This window comes from Petaurus breviceps, unplaced genomic scaffold, assembly GCF_028583685.1.
Source record: "Petaurus breviceps papuanus isolate PSGF00001 unplaced genomic scaffold, PetGlider_PUasm1.0 90897, whole genome shotgun sequence".
In the NCBI taxonomy this organism is placed as follows: Eukaryota; Metazoa; Chordata; class Mammalia; order Diprotodontia; family Petauridae; genus Petaurus; species Petaurus breviceps.
Window position 1 is genome coordinate 8,946,022 of NW_027187374.1, and position 27,617 is coordinate 8,973,638.

General features: G+C 37.4%; 1 protein-coding gene and 1 pseudogene across 1 annotated transcript in view; one reads left to right on the forward strand and one right to left on the reverse strand.

The window, feature by feature from the left end:
* The window catches only part of KCNE1 (potassium voltage-gated channel subfamily E regulatory subunit 1), a 30,562-nt gene extending 3,654 nt beyond the window's left edge, over positions 1-26,908 (reverse strand). Inside the window, exon 1 of the mRNA XM_069074805.1 lies at positions 26,567-26,908. The gene's annotated coding sequence lies outside the window, so the exon portion shown is untranslated. The remainder of the gene's footprint in view (positions 1-26,566) is intronic.
* Positions 24,372-24,864, forward strand: LOC138151347 (small ribosomal subunit protein eS25 pseudogene; annotated as a pseudogene).
* Positions 26,909-27,617: the final 709 nt, after the last annotated feature.

Sequence of the window (27,617 nt, forward strand, 5' to 3'; positions counted from 1 at the left end):
TCTTACTAAATTCTTTGCTTTGCACTAATTGTGATTATTAAAAGAAAGTTCATTGGTGGGGGTTTGTGAAAACCCACAAAGTACCCTTTAAACCTGATAATAGTTGTCCTTTGTGGAGATAGAACAGAGTATGTGCTACATATACTCTTAATACTTCCTGAGATCACATTTGAGTAGCTAGATTGTGTATGGGAAAGGTAAAAGAAATGTGGTTTCTCAGATTCTTTGTTATAGTAAGTAGGTCCTTAGGCCTTAGGCCTAAGTGTCCATTTTTTCTAGAAATTATGTGATTTTGAAACCTTAAAAATATTTCTATATAGTTGCCCTATTCTAGTCATCCCCCCCCCTTCACCCAGCTTACCATAAAAGAGTTAGGTTTCTATAGAACTGCAAGAATTGCTGAACAAGACTACTGATGAGAGGGAGACAAGGCAGTAACCTTGGGAAGAAGCTCAGACCTTGGTTCTCAGACAAAAACTCCTAGATAATACTAAAAATAATGAAGAATGGAAGGAGCTGGCAGCAGCAGGTGGATTTGACCAATCAATGAATAGACAGTAGCCTTGAGACCCTCAAGTCCAGATAAGAATGTATCGAGGGTAGACTGAAAAGGGGTCCAGTATTCTAAGGTTGTTACTGCAGTTGAGTAATAGACTTCATGTATTATGTATATTATCCAACAAGATTAGAGCCTCATTAGTAATAATCATGTTAATGTTTGTAACTCTTGCTTATTTAACCCAGCTTTAGCTTCTGTATGGCGGCCTCCTCTCTCTTGGTGCTGTCCTGGAGACTGGACCACCTGCTTCTCGAGAGATTCTAATAAATCTTTCTGTCTTCACTTTCAGAGGTCTCTGAGTAGTCAATTTGGGTTAGGGTCTCCGTACCCCACACAGTTGGGGGCTCATCCGGGATCACGTGACTCGGTGGGGAACAATCATCACCCCTATTTGGAGGCAGGCGCCCGTGGGACATTTTGTTCTGTGGTCTCCAGAGCAGAGTGGTGTTTCTCCTCCTCACCGAGCAAAGTGCCCAAAGTGGAAAAACTCAGTGAAGAATAAAGAAAGGGGAGAAAGAAAGTGAACGGATCTGCTACTCTGTGGATGGTAGATGAGCACTCTCAGTCGGTGAACTGCACTAGTGTGGCCCAAAAGGTAAGAGAGTAGCAAGCAATCCTCAAGAGTCTGGGAGCCAATTCGGCCAAGTCTAGGGAGACCCAAGAGGAAGAGCCTCTCATGTGAAATTCTGTGGTGAAAAAGGGCTGCAGGCAACAAGGTGAGAAAGCTAATCAGGTGACTGCCAACAGGGCGACCCCTGTCAGAGAGGAAGAGCCTCTCACATAGAATGGGAAAAGCGCAGTCTAAACCCCAGAGAAATTTGGAGCAGGAAGTGCCAGCTAATAGTCCCTTGGGAAGTAAATTGCAAAACTGGAATAGATTATCAAAATATAACGGGAAGGATAAAAAAAATGATCAAGTGAAACTGGCTTGTATATTCATTCTTTGTGTTTCTGTGTGATTGAGTGTGAATGAGTAAGGTTTAAACTGCAGCTGGACTACTGGACATTTCTTTGGAATGCTGTTATCTCTGTCCCTCCTCCTCCCTTCCGCTGCTGCTAAATGCAGGCTAGGGAGAGAGAGAAAGAGAGGCAAATATTGTCTTGTTTAGGTTATATGATGGTAAATGCAAGTCAAAGAGTGTAGGAGAAGTGTCAGGTCAGAATTAGAAAAAAGAAGTGAAGTATGTGTGGTTTTAAAGGGATTTTAATCAAAGTCCAACAGAAGGATGAGTAGACAGTAGGAAAAGCAAGAAAGTTGAAGCATGTAGCAAAGGAAGGAGCCCGGGTGAGAAGTTAAGACAGGCATAGGTTATGTGCTATTGGAAGGTGTGAACAGAAGTTTTCAGATTTTTAAAAGTTTGAAAAATCTCTTCCTCTTCATTCCACTCTGGCCAAGTGGAATGAGGAGAAGGCGATAAAAAAGGGAGGGCATCTTCTCCCCTCAGATCAAAGAGGCAGGCAGATGAACATTTAACTATTTCCTGCTTCATCTAAAAGAGGAAAGCTTTGTGTATCAGAATGCAACTGAAAGGCAACTGAATACATTCTAGTCATTTTTGAAGAGTGTCACTCCTGATTCAATGCTAAAGATATATAGTATTTGGCATTGGGGCAAATTAGGAAAATACATAGTTCTATAAAAGAGACACCTCAGGGGTGAAGCTTTGAGCTCTCCTGCACAGAAGGGAACACCAGGGTCCCACTCACTGGACTGGTAGATTCAAAGCTCTCACCTTCAAAGAAGTTCTAAAGAGTGGACACATAAGTGAAATGTATGGGAGCAAAAGTTAGAACAGCTAAAAACATTTGAGCAGATATTGTTAAAGCCTCTCCCACCAGATCAGATTAAGGAAAGAGAGTGCTGAAGAATAGTAGGGAATTTGAGTTACCCTCCCCTACTTGAAAGCTATATTGAGGGGCCCTATTGGCAACAGCCCTGGGTACCCTGAAGTCCCCACCTCTAAGAATGCAGATGATCCCCCCCGCTCTCCTTTCAAACCCCTGGGTCCACAACCAGGCTCTGCAACCATGGGGAGAGGAGAAAAGTCTCTACACTTGGTAAGCCTAATTTTCTATCAATAATTTTTGTATGTGATGAATTGGAAATGCAATTAATGTCATAATGTCATTGTTTTATTACGGTATCTCTAAATTGTAAAATCCTCTTATACTGTAAAAATAGAATGACCATTGTGAGCCAGAAATGGTATTAGATAAAAGCAGTTTTCAATCTGAATTTTGTTGAAACTAAAAGAAATAAAAAGTTGTGTAAAACCAGCTATGTTACTTTATCAGTTCTGTTAACCCTGTTTTATAATGTTTATTTCATTTGAATTGGATTTTTATGTTATAGAATCTGATAATTTAAAGCTGTTATATTTGGGATACAAACAGGTAGTAACAATAAAACTTTTTGGAAGATATGAATGTGAATGAGTAATTGGAACAGTAAGGAAAGAAATAAATTTGTGGATATATATTTCCTTTCTGAGGACCAAATGTATTAGAACTTAGAAATATATAGTTACATGATAAAAAGGTACATATTGTTATTAGGCATTAAGAAAGTGACTCACTGTATGTCTCCCTTCTCCCCACCCCCAAATTTTTATGGGACTGATATAACTGTAAAAGTGCTTGGTACAATGCCTAGTACAAAACAGCAGTGCTATTTGAGTGTAAACTGTGTAAGCTAAAAATTGTTTCATGTTTGTTAATCTTATGTGGAATTTTCCTTAAGTGTGAATCTTATGGGATGAATGATTTTTTTTGTGCAAAGCAATTTGGAAATGACTAAATTTAGGATCACCAGATTGGTAATCACTTGATTTTGATTTCAAAGTCTAAATTTAGGTACATGATACTTATTTATGACATTGTTACTGGTAAACAGTTGTATTAAAAGAAAGTTTCAGTTAAGATTGTTTAAATTTGTAAGATTGTTAACTGAGCTATCTGGAGTTATTGCATAAATCAAATGTTTACAAAAATATGCTCATGAAAGGTAATTATGTGAAGAAAAGACCTGTTAAACCTCCTTATATAAATTTTGTTAATTATTTGGGAAAGATTTTTATGACCAGAGAATTTTGGAATTGTATAGTAGTTAATGATATCAGGATAAACTGTTTTTGAAAAAGGGAAATATCCTTGTGAAGAAATGTTTTGTAAAATCTTTGGTATGAGATGATGGGGAACAGATTAACAGACAAGAAAGTTAAGGAGGCCATAGAATCTATGAAGAGGGATGTGTTGAATCCCCAAGACCCTAAGACAAAAGCAATACTTGTGTTCATAGAAGCTGAAAGGGAAAATTTAATTAAGTTTGGGAAGACTGAAAATGAGCAAGGCTGTTGGTTATTGCTTGATGGGAGAGAAATGGTCAATCAACAAATTTATGAAGTGTCTTATATACAAGGAAGTAAGCAAAAAAGGTATTAAGAAAGCAGTGTGAGTCTCCTGACAGGAAGGCTAGGAAAAACAGAACCTGAGAGTTAGAGCGGTGTTTTTGGGTTCCAGAATAGTGAAGTAGTTTCAGAAGTTTTATGGGAAAGATTGAGAACAAGATGGCAGAAACAAGATGAGAGAGACAAGGAAAATTTTATAATCCAGGATGAGGAAGCAATCTCATTAGTCCTGGGAAAGGAAGCAGGGAGAGAGGGACAGCAGGTAGAGAAGTCTGCCCATTAGTGTATTGAATATAATCTGTAGTGAATTGTTTATAATCAGAATGCTTTGATGAAAATGTGGGAATTTGTTTTAATGCTAAAAACTAAAATTTTAAGTGATTACTATATGTGGAAAGGAAGAGACTAGATGAAAACTTTATTTTGACTAGTTCTGCTCATTCAGAACAGTCCTTCTGCTATGGTATGATGCTGTAAAACTTCCTGGGAAAGTGAGCTTGTTTTAGTTATGAAGCTCCTAAACAATAAACTTGACTTACTGAGAAGCAGCAAAGTCTATGTACAAAAGAGTAAAAAGGATCTATAACAATTGGCCTTACTCAGGACAAGTGAAGGGAAAGATGTTAAAGGGAATCCCTTATGTATGTGAGTCCTGGTAAATCTTTGTGGTATATTGCAACTTAATGAGAGTAAATTGATGTTAAGGTAAAAAGGTTTTGGGACTATAGTGCATGTGGATGCTTTGTCCAATCAGGTCCCTATTTTTCATCTTTATGGCAATTCAATGGTAAGTTAGGCATAAGGCAAATTATAAAATCTTGCTGTCTTAAGGACATTCTTCCAGAATATTTTTGAGAATAATTGGATACATAATTAATTGGCTTGTGAGGTAAACATTAACTTTTTTGTTTATTTACTCTAGGATTCCAGTACAGAACAGTTAGTAATAGAGATCAGAGGATTGAGAAGATAATTGAAGGTTTCATTAGAAATATGGAAGGCAGAAAGATTTGTAACTAGATTTTATAATTAATAGCTCAATCATATTTGAGAAGAAAAGGAAATAAGAATACAAATGCAATATTGAATCATTATCCCATGGACTGAGATTGGGATTATAAAGTTACTGTAGAAAAGTTATATCTTTGTATATGTAATGGGGTCCCAGTGTATTTCAAAGTGTAATTGGGTATTAAGGCCATTGACTGAATTAATTGTTGGGATTAAATCGTAGACATTTTAGTTGAGAGAAAAGAAATTTTAGTGTGAGATCAGATTAAGCATAGTTATGGGAAGATGGGGAATCTTGGGAAGTAGATGCAAATCTATTAGAGCAATAATTTATAAACCTGATGGGAGATTTGATTTTTATGAACAAGAATAAATATAGAAATGAATACAGGCTATTTGAGGCTCACTTTAGAGATGTTCCTTAACCAATGTGAGATTATAATCATATCTTAAACTGACTGTTGGAGCTTGTTATTTGAGATTTGATGGGATTGTTAACTGACTATTCCTCTGAGTCTAACTCCAGGCATGGATATTAAGAAAGGCTATCCAAGCTATCTGAGCCACTGATCCATGATGCCATACCTTATGAGGTACAGATATGGAAGGCCTGTGAAGTATGGGTATGGAAGGTCGGGAGAATGACTGTTCCACATGAGCTGAGGTAGGATTCTCCTGACTCGACCCTCCCAGTGACACCTGGCAGACTCTGAGCTGGGCTCAATGCAGATTGCAGCTTGGTATACATTTTGCCCAGAATTGACATTCTGGAGTTGGGGAAAATGGTGCCCTCATTACACTTTTGTCCCTATTCTTGGTGACAAGTTTCAATAATCAAAAATTTTGAAGATACAACAAATCTATTAAATACTTGATTCTGGAACATCTTAAGTTGCTATAAGATAAAGCTATAGGCTTAGGATTTAGCATAGGTATTCCTGTATAAGTCAGGGGTCCTTTAGTTCTTTGTAATAATGTGAGTAGGTCAAGGATGTATGGGAATATTATTCTGTTATTTAGTTAGTGTCATACTTGTCTCAGCTTTCTCATAACTAGCTAATGTTAAAAGGAGAATCGTTTCTGGACTACTTAGTAAATATTTTAATTGTTGTAACTGTTAGTATAATGTAAATCCCTTAGTGAAATCCCATCCTCCTGGTGGAGGATTTAATAATGTATTAATGCAAAAATATAAGAAACTAGTTTTAATGTGTGATCATGACAATTGATCAGGACTCCAATTTCAATTTTGTAAGAATGATAAGGGTTCAGGACGGGTAATTTAAATTGGTTCTAAGGTTCCTTTTGTAGGGAAGTGAATGAAAGAAGGCAGAAGAGAAAGAGCCTGGAACGTGATGCTTAGGATGGATGGATGGAAAACAACCAGAGGACTTCCATCAGATGGTGTAACCCCTGCCTGACAACAGTGTGAAAAGAGACTTTTGGACTTTGGAAGGGACAATTGTTTGTTATTGTTTTCTTTTGAATCCCTGTATCTGCACTCATGAAGAGGACTGCCCCCTTTTATGTTGTCAATGCAACGATATACATTCTTATTACTTCCTTGTATTTTGTAACTAAGCTCAGTATTGTTTCCCCATATCACTAAGATGATAAGATTAGACAGGAAACCTCTGGAAGGGGTCAGTTGATGGTGTTACGGAATAAAAGTACCCGAAATTACTCAAGATGAAGTGGGACCAACGAGAAACCTAGAAAGCTAATGTGAGGCCATGCTCAAGATGTTTGAAGAAAAAGAGTGTAAAAGAATGTTAAATTGTTTTAGTGAGAAACCACAGTAGGCTAAAATAAAGAGGGGATTGTATGGGAAAGGTAAAAAAATGTGGTTTCTCAAAGATTGTTTGTTATAGTAAGTAGGTCCTTAGGCCTTAGGCCTAAGTTTCCATTTTTTCTAGATATTATGTGATTTTGAAACCTTAAAAATCTTTCTATATAGTTGCCCTATTCTAGTCAGCCCCTCCCCCCCTTCACCCAGCTTGCCATAAAAGAGTTAAGTTTCTATAGAACTGCAAGAATTGCTGAACAAGACTACTGATAAGAGGGAGACAGGCAGTAACCTTGGGAAGAAGCTCAGACCCTGGTTCTCAGACAAAAACTCCTAGATAATACTAAAAATAATGAAGAATGGAAGGAGCTGGCAGCAGCAGGTGGATTTGACCAATCAAGGAATAGACAGTAGCCCTGAGACCTTCAAGTCCAGGTAAGAATGTATCAAGGGTAGACTGAAAAGGGTACTGCAGTTGCGTAATAGACTTCATGTATTATGTATATTATCCAACAAGATTAGAGCCTCATTAGTAATAATTATGTTAATGTTTGTAACCCTTGCTTATTTAGCCCAGCTTTAGCTTCTGTATGGCGGCCTCCTCTCTCTTGGTGCTGTCCTGGAGACTGGACCACCTGCTTCTCGCAAGATTCTAATAAGTCTTTCCATCTTCACTTTAAGAGGTCTCTGAGTAGCCAATTTGGGTTAGGGTCTCCTTACCCCACACAATTGCATAGTGGATAGGGCACTGGGCTTGGAATCTGGAAGACTTGTCTTATTGAGTTCAAATAAGGACTGAGACACTTGCTAGCTGTGTGATCCTGGGCAAATCACTTAACCCTGTTTACCTCAGCTCCTCAACTATAAAAATGAGCTAGAATAGGAAATGGCAAACCAATTTGGTATCTTTACCAAGAACACCCCAAAATTGGATCACAACTGAAATGAACAAACAACAGGGTCACATAAGCTGCCATATCACACGATGGACTCTTACTGAACTTGTCCTCCACTTAAGCCCCAGGTCCTTTTCTTTCCCCAGATGACTCACTGTCTAACTACATCTTCCTCTTAATAGGTTTTGGGTTTTTTTTTTTATCCCAGCATAAAGTTGTACAATTATCCTTTTAAAATTTCATCTGATTAGATTTGTCCCAATATAATGTTCTAGTCAATCTAAACCTTTCTGGTATTCCGCTTGATGACTATTCCTCATAGTTTTGTACCTTTCTCCATATTGTTCTGTATTAGTCTCTTGAGTTGTCTTGGATGAGTATTCTGTTCTTGAAGACACAAGAGAGTTAGACAGTGTTTTAAATACTGGATTTCAACCCCTAAAACTGATTTGACTTTATTTCTATCATTTGTTAGCACCCACTCTGCACTGAGTCCTATATTAAGAAAAATAGTGTTTCTGTGCAATTCATCTGAAAATGAGTTTAGGCTTATTCCACCAATAGTCAGTATGGTATAAATGGCAGATGGCCATTACGAGTTTAAATTGGCTTGGAAACACTACTTTCAAAGATCTGTAATGTCTTGAGTACTTGCTCCAGGTGCAGATCAAAGTTCATCTATAATTTATCAGATATAATTCAAGATTTGTTTTGAACAAAACATTCATCACCTTTTTAACCAACTGATTTAACCAACCGCTCTGAACTTGGGCTTGTCCTTAGACAAAAGCATATATTCCATTACTGCCCCATACTTGAAACCTCTCTATTTTGGCAGTACCTAATGAAGCTTGTGATCTGTTAGCCTAGCCATTTAGACTCCAGGGTATCTTCTGTGCCACAATAATCATTAGCATATGGTTTTAAATGGAGGCAGCTGAAAAATAGTTCTCAGAATTTCCCCACTACTTCTTGCTGCCTCATCGATAAAATCACTTTGCCCTTAGAAGTCCCTCTAAATACTTCCTTGTCTCTCCTGGATGTTCCATGTGCAATTCAAACTCAAAATATCTAGAACAGAAGTTATCTTTTTTCCCCAAAAAAATCTCTTTCTAGATCCCCATTTCTATTGAGTCCCCATTATTCTAGTCACTCAGGTTCACACTCAACATTTCTCTTTCTCTCACTTCATCTCCCTCACATTCAAACAACTACTTACTTTCACAATATGTGACTCTTCCCTTCTCTCCAGTCACTCTAGTTTGGAATCTCATCACCTCTCACCTAGACTATATGGTAATAGCCTTCTAACTAATCTCCCTGACCCTTGGACTTTTCTCCCTCTCCAATCCATCCACCATACAGCTGTCAAATTCTAAAGCACAGATCTATTTCACTCTGTGACTCAAGAAGTTCCAGGTTCTCCAAGAGAAACTCTATCTTGCTTCTGGGATGAAATTCCTCGGTTTGGCCTTTAAGGCCTTTTCCAGCCTATCTTTACAGGTTTCTTGCACATTACTCTCTTTCATGCACTCTATATTCCTACCAAACTGTTGTGCTGGTCTTTCTTTCTGGCCATTCAATTTCCTACCTCCATGCCTTTGTAAAATCTGACTCTCAAGCTGGAAATATATTCTCTCTTTAGTTCTACATCACACAGTTCCTACAAGAAATCTGTCCTGATCCTTCCTCACACTCATGTAAGTACCATCCATCCAGAAATTACTTTTGTATCCACCTTGTATATATTTTAATTTTCCAAGTACATGATGTTTCTCCCCAGTAGGATATAAGCCCTTTAAGAACAATAACTATTTTGGGGGTGGGTTTTTGTTTTTGCCTTTTTATCTATAGTACTTAGCACAGTGCCTGGGACATAATTAGAACCTAATTAATATTTATTGTTGTTCTAATGATAAGCTCCATCAAAGGTCTCAGTTCTGTGCTAATGTGATGAGATCTAGGAAATTGTTGGAGGGCTCTTAGTTTTTGCTTTTTTGTTAACCTGATAATTTGCTAATCCTCTCAATAAGCAGAGCTTTAAACTGAGGATATGTGATTACCTCCCACCTATTTGCCCCCACCTTAGAGGAAAAGACCCCACTTAAAGACAAAGGGGAAAGACAGAGAAGGGTGTGGTGTGGAAGCATACACTCCACCCCTTTCCAGAAGGAAAGGGGAATAAAATGAAGCAAATACCATTTAGCCAGCTTTACCCTCCATAGCACTTCCTACTGTCTACTGTACACATGCGCTCCTGCACACACACACAGATAAAGAGATACAAACAAGTGTATGCATACTTTCTTTTGTTCTAGTAATTTAAATAGAGGTAGTACATGCCAAACAGTTCCTTTAGCAATTGTCAGTACTCTAAAAATAATGGAAATCAATCGTACAAACAGTGATACCAGATAACTAGCTTGACCTCTTGCAAATGATAGAATACCTAAACAACTAATCAATGACCTAAAGTAGACAGTACATTTTGTATGAAACTCAGAACTTCCAATCACCCCCAGGAAGAGGGAGAAAATGGTACTGAATCTTGGAGAATTTAAATAAGTTGCTCCCCAAAGCCAACACCCTGTACTAAAAGTTTCCCTTTTACTCCCACACTGACTTAATTATCTGCATTGATAACAGACTAAAAGCTTTTAGAACAAACATTCTGCCAGAACTGGCACCGTCCTTCCTATCTTAAAATTGATTCTAAGCTTCCTTCCACATTGAGGGATCTAGTGGAAAGGGAACTGGGCTGAGAGCCATCAGATCTGAATTCCATGTCTTTCTAGTCATTGATAAATTGCATGACTTGACGGTATCTCAGCTTACTTAGGAGTACAAAGGAGATAATAAATACTATTATCACACTCACTAGCACCATTTATATGGTATATTGGGAATTTTGTGTTTGGAGTCAGGAATCCTAGCCCAGTCACTTATGTGGGCCAAGTTAAATAATCTTTTTTATCCAAGTTTTCTAAGAACAATAATGGAAAGACATTAAGAAATAGAACAAAGAGGTGAATAAAAGTAATATCTGTGCACAGAAAAGATTAGAGAAAGAGGCAGAAGAGAAAAAAAGGAAGAAATCAGTAGTTTGGAGGAGAATCTTACCACCTATATGAAAGATAAAGGTCTTCTTGTTTCAAAATATCATTTGGCTCACCTACCTCATAGTATTATTATAAGTTAAAAAGCTTTATAATCATAAAGGGAGATATTATGTGAGCTATTATTGTGTTCCTTTATGCCTATATATTTATGTTCAACCAGAGTTTTTTGGATTTTTTTGTTTTTATTTTAGAAAGATAACTAGTTTTGACTTTACCATTTGGCATTGTTTAGTTGTAATAGTGTTTGGTTGTAATAAAACCTGCATGTGCCTTGAAATTTTTACAATGTACATTTTTGGTAAATACAATTTTATTAAGATGTATAAAATCAAGAAGGGCATCCTAAACTCTAAAGGATTATTTTGCAGAATTTATGTGTATATGAAAAGAGATAACTTGTGTTCTTTAGAAAGAACTTGTCAACTGATTGAATCAATGAGACTATTGATTTTGCCTCCTTTTTCTCCTTGGCTATTCTTTAAGTTTATATTATATAGGTTCTTATTCTCTACTTCCTTGTACCATATCTGTCTATTGGAAAAATAATAACTTACATTTATATGCTATTTTGTGGTTACACAGCACTTTAATACATTATTCCATTTACTTCTCAGCCTACAATATGGTGAATCTGTGCTTTAATGGATGTGTGCACTTTGCTCACCAAACAGATTCTAACATTCATACAAATGGTCTAAGAACTTGTTTGATTCTTTACATAGTGCAGAAGACCATGTTTTACACTAGAATTATAGGGCCATACAATTAGATCTAGAATAGCCTTTAAAAGACTAGGTAGTAAGTCCTTCATTTTATTGAGTGAGAAAATGAGGGCCTATGATGTTAAGTGCTTACCCAAGACCACACAGCTAATGAAGAACAGAGGTAGAACTTAAACTCAGGCCCTTTAACTCTAAAGCTTATGCTTTACTACATCATACTTTTATGATTTTTTGAAAACCATCCTTTAGTGGCCAACATTCTGATAAAGAACTTCTCTATTCCTAATTATTCTGATCTTGGACAGCAGAAATGTCTTTTGGTTTTACCCAGGTCCAAAACTTTTCAAATTGGTAGAACTTCTCAAAACTAGCACTCTGTGCTGAAATAGCTTTCAAGAAGCCAGGGTCATCCCCATAACCAAAATGAGGCATAAGAATAGGATTTTAGGAGAGGGTTGGATAGATGGTACAGATGTTAGAATAATCATTTTATATATAAGTAAATTAAGGTCAGAGACTTGTCGAAAGTCTCGAAGCTGGACAGTTGATTCAATTGATAAGGTGGAAAGGGGGAACTATTGTGTAACGAACATTAGGTCATTAGACTAAGAATCTAGAGACCTTTATTCTCTACTCTTAGCTTTGCAACTAGTCATGTAATATCTTTAAGTTGCAATTTCCTCATCTGTATATAATCTTTGGTACTTCTTTTTAAGGAAAAATGCATACTAGAGGTGAAGTTCTGATGGCCAGAACAGAATTATTTGCTTGTTTATGGACAAGTCTTAAACTTAGTGAGTCTTAAAGAGCAAGATTTTTTTCTTCTCACCCTAGAAGGAAAAAATCCAATAGACTGTGCAAAGTAAAGAAGAGTATAAAAGTTTAGAAAGAGTTCCTGTACAGTGACAGGTTTTAGAGAGTTTTCTTTTTGTTTGGTATTCAAGCAAAAGGATGGAATGGAGAGGAATCAGAAACCAGAGACAAGAAGTGAGGAGATAGAGGCCAAAGTGACTTTTCTCAGTTGCAGACAATGAAATAGTCTAATACTAAATAGGTATGCCTGGAGCACACTGATCCCTGCTAAACCACCCCTTTCATATAACAGACCTTGATTCTGCCTACTCTTCTTTCACTCTATCACCCGGTCTTATAGGATTTATGTTAAGTTTAAAGCTTATCTGATATTTAAAGTTTCTATTTAATTAATACTAATTCCTATTTTTTGAATCAAAGATGGTTCTGGTTTTTGTACTTCATTATAGTGAAAGGGAAGGCAGAAAGAAAGGAGGAGGTAGTGACTGGAAAAATATTTAAACACAAAAGAAATAGAATGAGACCACAGTCTTTGAATTGTCAGAAGAAGTGACTCTCCATAGAAGGGGGCTCCTGAGCTAAATGAGAGAGAATTTTATTGTTATATTTTTATATTTAAAGCTGTGTGGGATCCTAACACTTCTAGGCCTAATTTCCTTATCAATAAAATGAAAGGACTGAACTAGATGACAAATGAGTGGTTCCTTTTGGCTTTAAAGCTATTTTCTGATCCTATGATGTCATTTTTAGAGAACCAGATTATTTTATTCCATTTAGCAGGTAGGAAAAAATCTAGGTAACAAGAACTGACCCAACATGTCTACTGTGAAAGGAAGTTTATCAATCATACTCATTAAAAGAATTTGGTGCTGGTTAAGAAATAGGTTGATCATTGCAACAGTTTAGGCACACAACATACAGAAGCAAATAAATACTGTAGCCTGTTTGGCAAATCCAAAGCTTTGAGGTCAAGAACTCATTATTTGATAAAAACTATTAGGAAAACTGGAAAATAGCAATTGGGAAAAAAGCAATATAGCAAAAACTAGATGTAGATCAACATTAATACCATATAGCAAGACAAATGACTACATGATTTAGACAAAAAGGTGACACTAAAAACAAATTAGAGGAGCAAGGAGGAAATTGTATTTCAGATCTATGTAGAGAAGAATAGTTCATGAACAAACAAGATATAAAGGTACACAGAAGGTAAAACGAACAATTTTGATTACAGAAAAATTTTAAGTTTTACATAAACAAAACCAATGCAATTAAAAATAGAAGAGAGATAGGAAAAAAAATCTTTGCAACAAGATTTTCTGATAAAGATTTCATTTCTAAGATATATTAGCAATTTGGTAAAATCATAAGAATAAGAGTCATTTCCCAATTTATAAATGGTCAAAGGATGTGAATAGGAAGTTTTCAGGAAAAGAAATCCAAACTATCAATAGTCATATGAAAAAAAATTCTAAATCATTAAAAATTAAAGAAAAGAAAATTAAAACAACTCTTAGGTGCTGCCTCATACACATCAGATTTACAAAGTTGACCCTCAAAAAGGAAAATGATAGATGTGGAGCATCTGTGGAAAAGCAGGTACATTGATACATTTTACTTATGGTGGAGCTATGAACTGGACAGCAATTCTGAACGATGCCTTAGTAAAAGCTACTAAACTTTGTATTCCCTTTGACCCAGAAATACAGTTACTAGAGTGATACCTCAAAGAGAACAAAGATGAAAAGGATGCATACAAACAAGATCTATATAGCAGCTCTTTTCATGGTGGCAGCTTTTTATGATTGGAAACTGACGAGGTGCCCATCAATTGGGGAATGCAGAATGAGTTATAGTATGTGAATATGCTTAAATTCTATTGAGCTATAAAAAATGATGAAGGGAATGGTTTTAGAAAAACCTGGAAAGACTTGAATGAACTGATGCAAATTGAACTGAACAGAATTAGTAGAACAATTTATACAATAACAACAATATTGTAAAGACAAACAATTTTGAAAGACTTACACAATGGAGCCAACCAAAACTGCAGATATCTCATGATGTAACATGCTATACATAAAGATGATGAACTTAGAATGCATATTTAATTTTTTTTCTTCTGTACATTGATAATGTGGGAATTTGTTTTGCTTAACTATGCATATTTGTATTATTACTTTTTGTTTTTTCAGTGGGTGAAATAAGGGGAGATGAGAGAAGCCAAGATGTTTGAGTACAGGTAGCTACCCAGTTGAACTCTCCAAATATTTCCCTCCAAACAATTTTAAACAAAAACAACCACAAATGAAATAAAATTTTGGAGCAGCAGAGCCAAGAAAAGGTCAGAGAAAGACATTTTTCCAGTCTAAGACAATTTAGGAGGTCAGAAGGAGAGGTCTATAATACAAGAGTAGGGGCTAGCCTGGAGTGCAGCAGCAGTGCAAGTGGTGGACCTTGGAGGGGGACCCTGATAGTGTAACAGCAGTGGCAACTCTGGGAGCTCTTACCCCAGAGATGATAAGGGGTTTGGACAACTGGTCAGAAAAAGATGACAAGTAACTCTTTGCTGGCACTGGGTGTTGCTGGCATTGATTAGAAACTCTATTACCCTTAAGTAGTTCAGGGTCATAGTTCAAAGGCAAAGAGGAGCACTAGCACTTGTAGCTTCAGGAGCCCTGGTCACAGTTCCAGAATTTGTAGCTGCAGGTGAGTAGGAGATCTAGTCAGAGTTTCAAGGTCAAGAGGAAAACTATTGCTCGCAGATATAAGGAAGCAAGGGCCCTTCCTGGGTAAGACCAGTGCACAGACAAAGACAGCAGTGGCCACACTTCCCTGTGGTTTATACTACCTTGTAAGCATTGAAAACTAGCAGATCCCTAGAACTATCTCTGAAAACAGCAGCACAAGTGAGTTGAAGCTTGGCACAGCGCTTCCCAAATTTCAAGTGAGCAGAGCCCAACTTTAATATAAAGCTCAAAGTCAAGAAATGGGCTAAAAAATGAGGAAACAGCAAAAAAAAATTAAAAAAAAGAACTTGACCATAGAAAGCTACTATGGTTGCAGAAAAGACTAAAACATAATTCAGAATATGACAACAATGTCAAAAGCTATAACCAAAGCTTCAAAGAAAAATTTTAATTGGATCCAAGCCCAACAAGAATTCCTGGAAAAAATAAAGAAAGAGATAAGAGTGATAGAGGGAGAATTGGGAAAAGAAATGAGAGGGTACCAAGAAAATTATGAAAAGAGAATTAACTACAAAAAGAGGCACAAGAAATACTGAAGAAAATACCTTAAAAAACAGAATTGGCCTAATTGTAAAAGAGGCATAAAAATCAATGAAGAAAGAACTCTTTATAAAGCAGAATAGGTTAAATGGAAAGAGAGGTACAAAAATTCACTGAAGAAAAGAACTCCTTAAAAAGTAGAACTGGCCAAATGGAAAAAGAAGTGCAAAAGCTCACTGAAGAAAATACTTCCTTAAAAATTCGAATTGAAAAAATAAAAGAAAATGAAAAAAATCAGAAAAACAACTGAACTGGAAAATAGATTGAAAGATAATTTAAGAATCATCGAGCAACTTGAGAGCCAGGAACCAAAAAAAGAGCCTAGACATCATATTTCAAGAAATTATCCAGGGAATATATTAGATCTAGAGGGTTCAATAGAAATTGAGAAAATCCACTGATCATTTCCTAAAAGAGATCCCAAAATGAAAATTCTCAGGAATATTATAACCAAATACTCTCAGGTCAAGGAGAAAATATTGCTAGCAGCCAGAAAGAAACAATTTAGATATTTTGAAGCCAAATCAAGATCACATAAGATTTAACAGTTTCCATTTTAAAGGAGTAGAGGGCTTGGAAATTATATTCTGGAAGGCAAAGGAGAAAGGATTATAACCAAGAATCAGTTACTCAGCAAAACTGAATATAATTTTTCAGGGGGAAGATGGATATCTAATGAAATAGTGGATTTTTCAAGCATCCCTGATGAAAAGATCAAAACTGAATAGAAAATTTCACATTCAAACAGAAGACTCAAGAGAATAGTAAAAAAGGAAACATAAAGAGTAATCATGAGAGATTCAATAAAGTTAAAATATTTTATATTTCCATATGTGTAACTCCTAAGAACTTTATCATTATTAAGGTATTTAGAAGGAGTCTACATAGACAGAGGGCATGAGTGTGAGTCAATTATGTTGGGATGATCTCTCAAAAAAAATAAACAAAAGGGTTGAGAAAGAGGGATGCACTGAAAGAAGGGAGAAGAAAGAGATAGAATGGCAGCAATTTTCTCACATAAAAGAGGTGTCATAATGAGAATGTAAATTTTTAAGATATTCCTTGCCCCTAGGCTTAAATGCACCTGGAGCCGGGGGTGGGAGGCTTGTTTCTCAGGAGATACTTTGTAATTGGGCAGTGGGTCAAGAAGGTTGTTACCCAGGAGAAGGCTATATAAGCCCTGATGGGAGGCTTTGCTTTGGGGCTCACTTTGAGAAGTGTTGTGTGATTTGAACAGATGAGACTCTGGGCAGCGGTTGAGAGCCCTCGGGGCTTTGAAAACCCAGATTCTGATGCTTCCCTCTCTGGTAACTGTGATTAGGTATGGATGTAATGGTTGGACAGTTTGGAAGGCTGTCTGCTTGAAATATTTCTGTCTGTATACTCTGAAGTTTGGGGTGCTGACCTTTTCCCCCTGAACTAGGTAAATGATATGTTTGATTGATTAAAACAAGATTGTTAACCCATTTGCAGTTGCTTTCCTTTAGTAAAGCAGATCTAAGAACCTGTGTTGGCAGTCACCCTGGGGACACTGGGGTGCTTGCTGCTACAGGTGTACAAGGAAGAACTTTTATGGTGGAAGGGAAAATGGTGTGGTGGTAGAAGGCAATGCTTGAACTTCACATCAGAATTTGTTCAAAGAGGGAAAAATACATATCTATATCTATCTATATGTATATATGTGTATACATGTGTGTGTACACATATGTTATGATAATTTCTGGTTTCTAATGCATGATGTGTGTATGTATGGTAGAGTTGGGCATAGAAATCTATCTTACCCAATTGAGAAATGGGATAAGAAGGTAAGGTGGATAATAAAAGTGAGGGTGGATTGAGGGATGCAGTGGTCAAAAGCAAAACAGGAAGGAATCTTCCCCCTGAGAGATTATATTCAGTTTTGCTGAGTAGGTGATTCTTGGTTGTAATCCTATCTCCTTTGCCTTCCAGAATATAATTTCCAAGCCCTCCATTCCTTTAAGATGGAAACTGCTTAAATCTTGTGTGATCCTGAGGGAGGACAAGATAAAAAGTGAGAGAAAAATAAACAGAAGAGAATAGGATGGAGGTAAATAAAGTTAGTAATCATGGGAATGGGAATGGGAAGAACTCATCCATAAAACAGTAGTGGATAGAAGAATGGATTAGAAAACAGAATCCAACAATAAAAACAAAAAAAAATGTTGTTTATAAGAGCCATAGTTGAAACAGAAAGACAGACACAAAGAGTTAAACTAAGGAGATGGAAAAGAATCTATTAAGCTTTAGCTGAAGTTAAAAAAGTAGGGGCAGCAATTATGACCTCAGACAAAGCAAAAGCAAAACCAGACCTAATTAAAAGAGATAATCAGGGAAATTACATTTTGAAAAAATGTACTATAAACAGTAACATAATATAAAAAAAAATTCAGCAAGTTCCTCTCATAAAGGCTTCATTTCTCAAAAGACAGAGAATTAGAGGCAAGTTTATAAAAATAAGAGCCTCAATCGGCTTTCAAAAGAAGAAAGCAAACCTATCTATAGCTATATTCTAAAAATACTCTAAATCACTACTGATCAGAGAAATGCACATTAAAGCAACTCTGAGTTACCACCTCACACCTATCAGAAATGACAGTTGTTGGAGGGGATGATGGAAAATAGGTACATTAATAAACTATTGGTAGAGTTCTGAACTTGTCCAAGCATTCTGGAGAACAATTTGAAACTATGTACAAAGGGTTATAAGACCATGAATACCTTTTGACCCAGCAATACCACTACTAGGTCTATACCTAGAGATATAAGAGAAGAGATCAAAGAAAGATAAGAGAGATCAAAGAAAAAGGAAAAGACCATATGTACAAAAATATTTCTAGCAGCTCTTTTTCTGGCAGCAACGAATTGGAAATGGAGGGGATGCCCCTCAATTGGGGAATGGCTGAACAAGTTGTGACATATGACCATGATGAAGTAATATTGTGCTATAAGAAGTGATGAGGGGGATGGTTTCAGAAATAAAAAAAAACTACACAGCAAGTGTACAAAATGAAATGAAAACAACTGAGAGATCATTACATGCAGTATCAGCAATGTTGTAATAATGATCAACTGTGAAAGATTTGGTTACTCTAATCAATACAATGATCCATGAATTCCAAGGAATTCATGATAGAAAAATGCAATCTGCCTCTAGAGAGAACTGACAAACTCTGATTGCAAATTGAAGTATAATTTTTCTTGTTTTATTTGTTTATTTTTGCTCTTTTTTGTGATATGGTTGATATGGAAATAGGTTTTGCATGATTTCACATGTATAAGTGATTGCTTTCTCAGTGGGTTGGGTAGGGGTGGAAGGGAGGGAGAGAATTTGGAACTCAATTTAAAAAAAAAGAATGTTAAAAAGAAATAATGTTTCTTTTTAAGAAGAGGAGTTGGGAGGGGGAGAAATGAGAACTTAAAATGAAATTGCATTTTTAAAATATATTTTAAAAAAAGGGCAGCTTGTCATAGCAGATAGAGAGCTCACCTCCAAGCCAGGAAGCCGTAGGTTCACATCCCACATCTGACATATACTATATGTGTAATCCTGTACAAGTCATTTTTCTTAGACTGTAAGTTGCAGAGTTGCTGCTAATCAGTATTACTGTCCTTTTAACCACCTTCCCCCGCCAAAACTAAAATTGCAGGTTGGCTGTGTGGGGGACTGGATTTTTGCGGATCACTTCATGGTTTACTCCATGTTTCTGCTTTACAGAAATACAGTAATACCCACTATTCAGGAAAGGGGAGGGTGGGAGGACAGTGGCAAGGAAATAAAATAGGTCATGATAGGAAAAGAAAAAAGAGGAATGGCTATACAAAGCAGGCAATGCTCATCTTTCATGGGTAGCAGTCAGAGAAAATGGAGTGAGAATACCTTCCTTCCTATAACTGTCCAGTAGAATATTTTCACCTAATATAATGGAAAATGAAGGCATTGAAGTAGATGATCTCTAAGGTCTATTCTGGCTTTAGAATTCTATTATTCTTTCAGGTTGAAATGCTAATTTAAAATTCTATTATTCTTTTAGGCTGAAATGCTAATTAATACTAATTAAAATATACTCTTATATCCACTGTTTCTTTCCACTTTCATACCCCTCTCTCCATCATATAATTATGACCCTATTTTCAGATCTTCATCAATTCTCATATAGACTGCTATAATGTCTCAAAATTGATCTCCCTTGGGGGTGGCTAGGTAGTGCAGTGGTAGAACACCAGCCCTGGAGTCAGGAGGACCTGAGTTCAAATCGGGCCTCAGACACTTGACACACTCACTAGCCATGTGACTTTGGGCAAGTCACTTAACCCCAATTGCCCCCAAAAAGCAAAAAAAAAAAAAAAAAAAAGAAAAAAAGATTGATCTCTCTGATCCCAGTGTCTCCCTTCTCCAGACTATTTTCCACCCAGCTCACTCTGCTGGACCTCTCCGAGTACCAAGAAACTTTTTATCATGCAAAATCACTTGGGCTTTGGAACTCCCACCTCATCAGTATCTTGGGTACCCTTCTTCTGATTGGAAGGTGGAGACCTCTTCCCAGTCATTTAAAAAGGGCACCCAACTCAGCCAGTTCTTCATCTCACACCCAGATGAACTCCTATGGACATTTCCATCATGCCTTCACTCAGTGTCTCCTCTACCCCCCCCCCCCCAACTCCATCCCCTCCTCCTCTGCTTTTCAGTATCTTCCTCCATTAGATTGTAAACTCCTTGAAGGCAGTGACTGTCTTTTGTCTTTCTCTGCATACGTAGTGTAAAGTACAGTACCTGGCACATAGTAGGCCCTTAATAAATGTTTTATTGAATATTTGATGACATAATCTTCCTAAGGCACAGGTCTGGTCACAAATATCATTCCCAGCTCAAAAACTCATTGCGTGTAGAATAGAATACAAATGTATTAGCCTAGAACTTAAAGCTCTCTATAATCTAAGCTAATTTCATATTATAGTTGATCCTCAACATTCAAGGACTTAACTTTCATGACTTCAAGCATTCGAGTGATCTTATTAGTAACCTCATTTTCACTTTTGTGTTGGCAACTACACACATTCCTGACTATGCTCAGTAGAGAAAAAAAATTAGAGGCTCCATACTCACAAGCTTGTAGAGTGGCTGGCATCCTACTAAAATGTTTCAGTGGTTTTGTTCACCCTACTATTATAATGAGATCCCCGGGCATTCATTGAATATTTTCACTGTTTGCTTTTAAACCTCAAGTTTTGTGCTGCAATTATGCTCCCAAAGTGTAGTACAGGTCCTTTGGACTCCGAGCCCGAGTGTACAAAGTCAGTGATGCAGCTTAGTGAGAAAATAAAGATATTAGATAAACTTCAGACTGGAAGGTCTACAGATACTGTTAGCCTAATCAACCAACTGGCTAGAGTCATCTAAGGCATCAATCCCATCACTGATGACAGCCTCAAGGTTAAATATCAACTTCTCTTGCTTTGCTCCCATACTCTGAGATCATTAAGGAGTTCAAATGGTCAGGAAGCAGATGTCATTGACCAGTTATTTCAAGCTGGTTCATCCTTCACCACCAACACCATCTACTAGTTGTGGAGGACAGAGCGTCAGAGGTGATATTGAGATCTTTCCAGTTTCAGTTTTCCAACAGCAGCAACAATTGAAGCTAGCAACCTCTCCATTGGTTTTCAAAAGGTGGCCAAGATTGGGAACTTTATAGCTGTATAATATACAGTACAACAGCCTTACACCACCATTTGACACAGTGGAAAGTAACATATAGAGTAAAAAATGTTTTAGTTTTAAGAATTTCATTTATTATACAGTATTTATGGTACTATAGATTTCATGTGTTATAAAAAGTAAAAATTGTCTGAAATAATTTTTTTATTGATGTTAACATAAAAGGTCACAGAATTCTAGGGAATTACTAGTGAGAAAAATGTTTTGCATGTTATAAATTTTATTTTGTGTGCTGCATTTTATGGCTTATTTCATGGTTACTGTGTTAGGAAAAGTGCATATTATCAGAATTCATGTTTTGTTATAAAGAATTGTATGCAGAAATGGTTATTTTCAGCAATCTCAGCAAAAGATCAGTTTTTGGTGGTCTGGGAACCTAACCCCATATTTCTGATAGGTTCAACATATCAACACTTGTGTTTTTGAATTTCACTCCATTTTCTAGGTACATTATTCTTGCAAAAGTCAAGGATTAACTGTACTTGTCTTTATGAATACTATGCTGCAACCCAGCTGGTCCATTAGATACTATTCTCTAAACTCAATACTCAACCTCTTGTCACCATAAATTCACACCAGCAGTCAGTCTGTCATGCTTGGAATGCACTCCAACCTTATCAGGGCACTTAGGTAGTGCAGATGACGAAGGATTAGACCTGGAGCCAGGCATACTTGAGATCAAGTTTGACCTCAGATTCGAGCTGCGAGATCCAGGCAAGTCATTTAACTTCTGTTTGCCTTAGTTTCTTCATCTGTAATGTTCGGATAATAATAGCATCTACCTCACAGATTTGTTGTGAGAATAAAATGAGCAAATAATTGTAAGGCACTTAACACAATGCCTAGAACATAGCAAATGCTACAAAATATTTGCAATTATTATTGTTAACTATTATCTCCATTTCTTAAAAAGTCTTAGTCTTCCCTTGAGGCTCAGCTCAAGTGACACTTCCACTGTGAAGCCTCCCCAGAATTTCTCAGTTATCAGGATTATAATTTTCCTTACTTGTTATTATTCAGTCATTTCAGTTGTTTCCGACTCTTCATGATCCCATTTGGAGAAAATCACTAGAGAAGTTTGCCATTTCCTTCTCCTTCAGGAAACTGAAAAATTTGCCTTGTACCATCCCAATTTGTGTACATGTTGTATACATCCACTAGAATCTAAGCAAGTGACAGAAGAGGGAGAAGTTGGTAGGCAGAATAACAAAGACTCCTGACAGCTGTATCAAAGATAAAGCTCTTTTTGTGTGGAGAATGGATGACAGCAGGATCCCCAAAGAGGTTTTGTGTGGGTGATAAGGTGAGGTAACTGCAAGAAAAAAACAGGAGGAGGAAAAAAAATCCCAACTTTCCAGGTATCCATGAAAAAGACCCATTTTTCCAGGGATGTGGCCTCATGAATCAGTCTGAGTAGGCTATACTCTGAAATTATGCATTCTTGTAAATAGAAATCCCCAATCAACTAGGAGTCAAAGGCAAATTGTAGCTTTAGCTCCAAATCTTCATGAACATTTATAATCTTCTGGAATACAAAGAATCACTGTGATACAGTGGACTGAACATTGAACCAGGAAACCTGGGTTTGAATCCACTTGTAATGTAGGCAAAAGGTTACAGCAAATGACCTCTTACTTGCTTCCAGCTCCCTGAAAAAGAGGTATCCTTTATTCTGGGACTGAGGATTTCTCTGGTCTTTATCAACAAGAGGATTCAGACAGTAAATATTACAGGGTCTGATAAAGCCTGAGACTCATATGTATATAAACAAAAGCATTTCTTCTGTAACATCTTTCAACAGCAACCACAAAACTGTTACTTTGTACAGGTATGATCTTTCTTAAAGAAAACCATATGTGTGAAAATCTTAAATTACCAAAGATAAATGTTTGGGTGATCATTTACCTGATAAAAGCAGGTCCCTTTCAATAATGAATTCTCTCATAACCTTTAACAATGTTTGAGTACAAATGACAAACATTTAACTATTCAAGAGCACATTTATTTCTTTAAGCAAGGTTTATCTCTTCATGATATCATCAAAACTATTTTCTTCTGAAATTTATCCTTATAATAAGTCATGTTTGCACTCAAATTCTTACACCTGTTTATAGTCAATATAAATGGAATGGACCAAAGTAAAATGGAAGGAATTATTTTCCCTAACATTGGAGACATTGACACGAAAACCTGTCTATCCTTCTTTACCATGTAGACAACATGTGCCAGTTAAGGTAATTGTTTATTGACAGTGAAAGTTGTTTCCCTAGCATTTTGGTAGATTAAAAATGTTTGGGTAAATAACAAATGAACAATCCATTTTTTTTTAACAGTGATTCAAACACACATTTGGCCAATTCATATATAATACTCTGGAAAATCTAAGTAAATATGTCATAAATAATAATATGGACAGCTGGGTAGCACAATGGATAGAGTGCTAGGCCTTGAGTTAGAAATACTCATCCTCCTGAGTTCAAATCCAGCCTCAAACACTTACTAGCTGTTTGACCCTGGGCATGTCACTTAACCCTGTTTCCCTCTGTTTCTCATCTGTCAAATGAGCTGGAGAAGGAAATGGCAAACCACTCCAGTACCTTCACCACAAAAACCCCAAATGGGGTCACAAAGAGTAGTACACAACTGAAAAACAACAAAATAATAACATCTATTTTGTACATCTAGGCTTTTGACATAGGACTCGATATGAGTGCAGGGACTTCTTTGTGCTTCCTACTTTGTATTGCCTACTACATATATTTTGTTCTCAACCTTTGATGTCATTATTGTAGAGAAATCCTAGTGGGGAAACTCCCTCTGCTACTGCAGGTAGCATCTGATCTACAACTTCTAATCTAAGTGAGTTATCTGGAGCACTGAGAAAGACTTGTCCAAGGTCATTCACAGGGGCACCCACCAAGTTTTAGTGCAGTTTTAAGTTTTAGTAGCTTAGAAAAGTGGGACTAGAACACATCTTCCTGACTTGAAGGCCAATCCTCAATCTGGCACTATCTACACAGAAAGTGCTTAATAGCTTTTTGTCCGACATTTTAGCTCGGAGGTGGCAGCAGCAGCAGTACCTGAAGCCTCACCATGCCTCCAAAGGACGATAAGAAGAATAAAGATGCCGGCAAGTCAGCCAAGAAGGACAAAGATCCCGTGAACAAGTCTGGGGGCAAAGCTAAGAAGAAGTGGTCCAAGGGAAAAGTTCGAGACAAGCTCAACAATCTGGTTCTATTTGACAAAGCAACATATGACAAACTCTGCAAGGAGGTCCCCAACTATAAACTTATCACCCCTGCAGTAGTCTCAGAGAGACTGAAGATCCAGGGTTCTCTAGCCCGAGCAGCTCTCCAGGAACTGCTTAGTAAAGGTCCGATTAAGCTGGTTTCCAAACACAGAGCATAAGTGATATATACCAGGAACACCAAGGATGGAGATGCTCCAGCTGCTGAAGATGCATGAAATGGTTCAACATTTCTATGTAGATTTTCAAAAATAAACTTATTGGACTAAAAAAAGTGCTTAATAAATGTTTGCCAAATGTATAAATGAATGAATGTGTCAAGCTCGGGTAATGCTTCTGGAACTAGCCCAAGAGCCCTAACTTTCTCCATTGCCTGAAAGGAATATCACAAGAAAATGGGAGACTTTCTCCTGCAATGTCGCTCTCTCACTTACTTTTACAATGATGCAAAAGGCAATTGTAACTATTACCAGATTATAGATTTAGAGGCCATTGTCTTTAGAGGACATCTGGTCCAACCTTTTCAACATTACAGATGAGGAAACTGAGGCTCAGAAAAGTGAAATGACCTGTCCAATTACATGGAGGTAATAAGTGGCATAACCAGCATTCAATCCTAGGTCCTCTGACTCTGTGTCTAACTAACATCTTTCCCATTGTCATAATCAGGAAGATGAAATTCAAAAGAGCTGTTAATGTCATCTAATCTATTCCCTTCTTTTTCAGAACTGAGGACCAGAATGATGAAATAGTTCAGTATCACACAGCTAGTTACATGGCAGTCAGAGGAGTATCTAAGTCTAATCTTCTGGGTCAGAAGAATTATTTTCTTTTTCCTGTCCAAGGTTTCCACTGAGGTTCTGATAATTATTCTAGTGTGCCTGAAAGTGTAAAGTGAAGATAGGGATACAGAGATGTTTCCAGTCAACCTCCCCTATTCCAGTGGGTACATGCTATAGGGAGATCTTCAAAGACCATAAGGTACTTCCTTCTTCCCTAAGAGGGAAAGTTCTAAGCTGGTGAATTCTCTCTTCCCTAAGAGGGAAAGTTCTGAGCTGGTGAATTCTCTCCAAGAGAGTCAGTCAGTCAGTCAGCCAGCCAGCCAGTAAGCATTTCTTAAATTTATTCTGTCAGGCACTATGCTGAGAGCAGAGGATATGAAAAAGGCAAACATTGCGGGCTCTCAAGGAGCCTACACTGTAATGGGAGAGACAACATGTAAATAACCAAGTAAGTATACATAACATATATTGTACATGTGTATATACATACATACACAAATTACACAGATATGCATGCATCTATATGTTGAAGAATGCAGAATTTGAGTGCAATCTTGAAGAAAGCCAAGGAAAACTAAGAGGAGACAGAACATTCTAGTCGTAAGGAACAGCCAGTGCAAGGACAACTGTGGCTGGGACAGCAGGCACAGAGGCTTTCCTTCAACTTTCCTTCTTTCCCTTCTGTTTTCTGCCATTCTGGATATAAATGGTACAGTACAGCATCATTAATGGACACTTGTGTAAGAGTCTGTTTCAATAAAGTAAAGCACTGAATATTCCAAAAGAAAACATGTTACCCTTTTAAGCATCCATATGGAAACTCAAACTAACCCCACCCAACCCCCAAAGCTACCTAGCAGAAATTATTGGGGGCCTCTTTTAGTGAACAAATAAGAATGGTTTGAAATTAATAAATACAAACTCTATTATTGTATGCAAAGGTTTCTGAAATACTAAATCAATTTACAAGGAATGTTTAAAATAATTCCAAACCTTAAATCTAAGTATTTATTTTAATAAGTGATTTTCACCTTCTTAAGAATGGATTTGACTAAACAGAGGTGAATGTTAATTTAGTCTCTGTCAAGGCACCAGAAATTCCACAATCATGCATTCTCACCTATAAAGTTGTAAGATTTGGGGGCCCAACTAAAGTCTATACGCGGAGTCTAAAGGCACAACCCCACTACTTACCTAAATATATCCCAGGGGAAGGCAACTGAGGTGAGGGGCAGCTTTCGAGCGGAACCCTGAGCAGCTAGGACCTGAGGGAGCAAATCCTTCTCAGCCAGCTCCCTCCTCTGGCAGGTGGAGGGGAGGTGTTGGGAGGGTGTTTCCGCCCCCGAAATCGTTTCTAGGGAGCCAGCAGGACCCCGCCTCCTCTCGGACTCCACACCTCGGCCCCGCCCTCCCTCTTCCAAAATCCAGCCCAGCTGGTGCACCTTCCAAGAGACCGCGCCTGTGGACTCTGCTAAATCAAGTCTCCGGCTTCGCTAGGTCCGACCCACACCTGCCCTACCTTCCTCCATCGTGTTTCGCCCCAGGCTGACCAAGCCTTACAGTTTGTCCCGTTCAGGACCTTTCTCTTAGGCTTTGTGCGCCCCATGAGGTAGCCTGGGGCAGTATACTAGGCACGCTTTTCGAAATGCTTTTGCAATGTCCTAGAAGACTTTGCTTACCCGGAACTCTCAAATCAGGCTACGGAGAGCCAGCCGTATAAACCGGTTTTCTGCACGAAACAGTAAATAAAACACTTTAGCTTTGTCATGCTCTCTGACTAGGTATCATTAGAAACCATGGCCAAGCACAATTGGACCCTGAAGTCTAAAATCTAATTTCAAAAACTATCCAAGTGACCATATAATTTGCAAGACATTGCAGAATCCTGCAGGTTAACAGCTGCTATATCTCTTCACTCTTTCGTGCTGATATTCTTGGATAACAGGAATTGAGTGTAATGTATCATCGAATCTGCTGACAAATATAGTATTATTTTTATAGAAAGAAAATCCACTCTACCAAAAGGTGAAGAAACTTCCCCAAGATTGCAGCCAGTAGTGATAGTGGGAAAGCAATCCAAATATGTTTCTAGCAATTCTCTTAGCATACTGTCCATATTCTTAAGAATCTTTTATTTCAACCCTTTCGTTGAAAGAGTCAGAGATGGGGAGGAGGGGGAAGAATGAGTTGTGGCAGTTTTCCTGTCCCACTAAAATTAAACTTCACATTCTTACTAACCATTAAC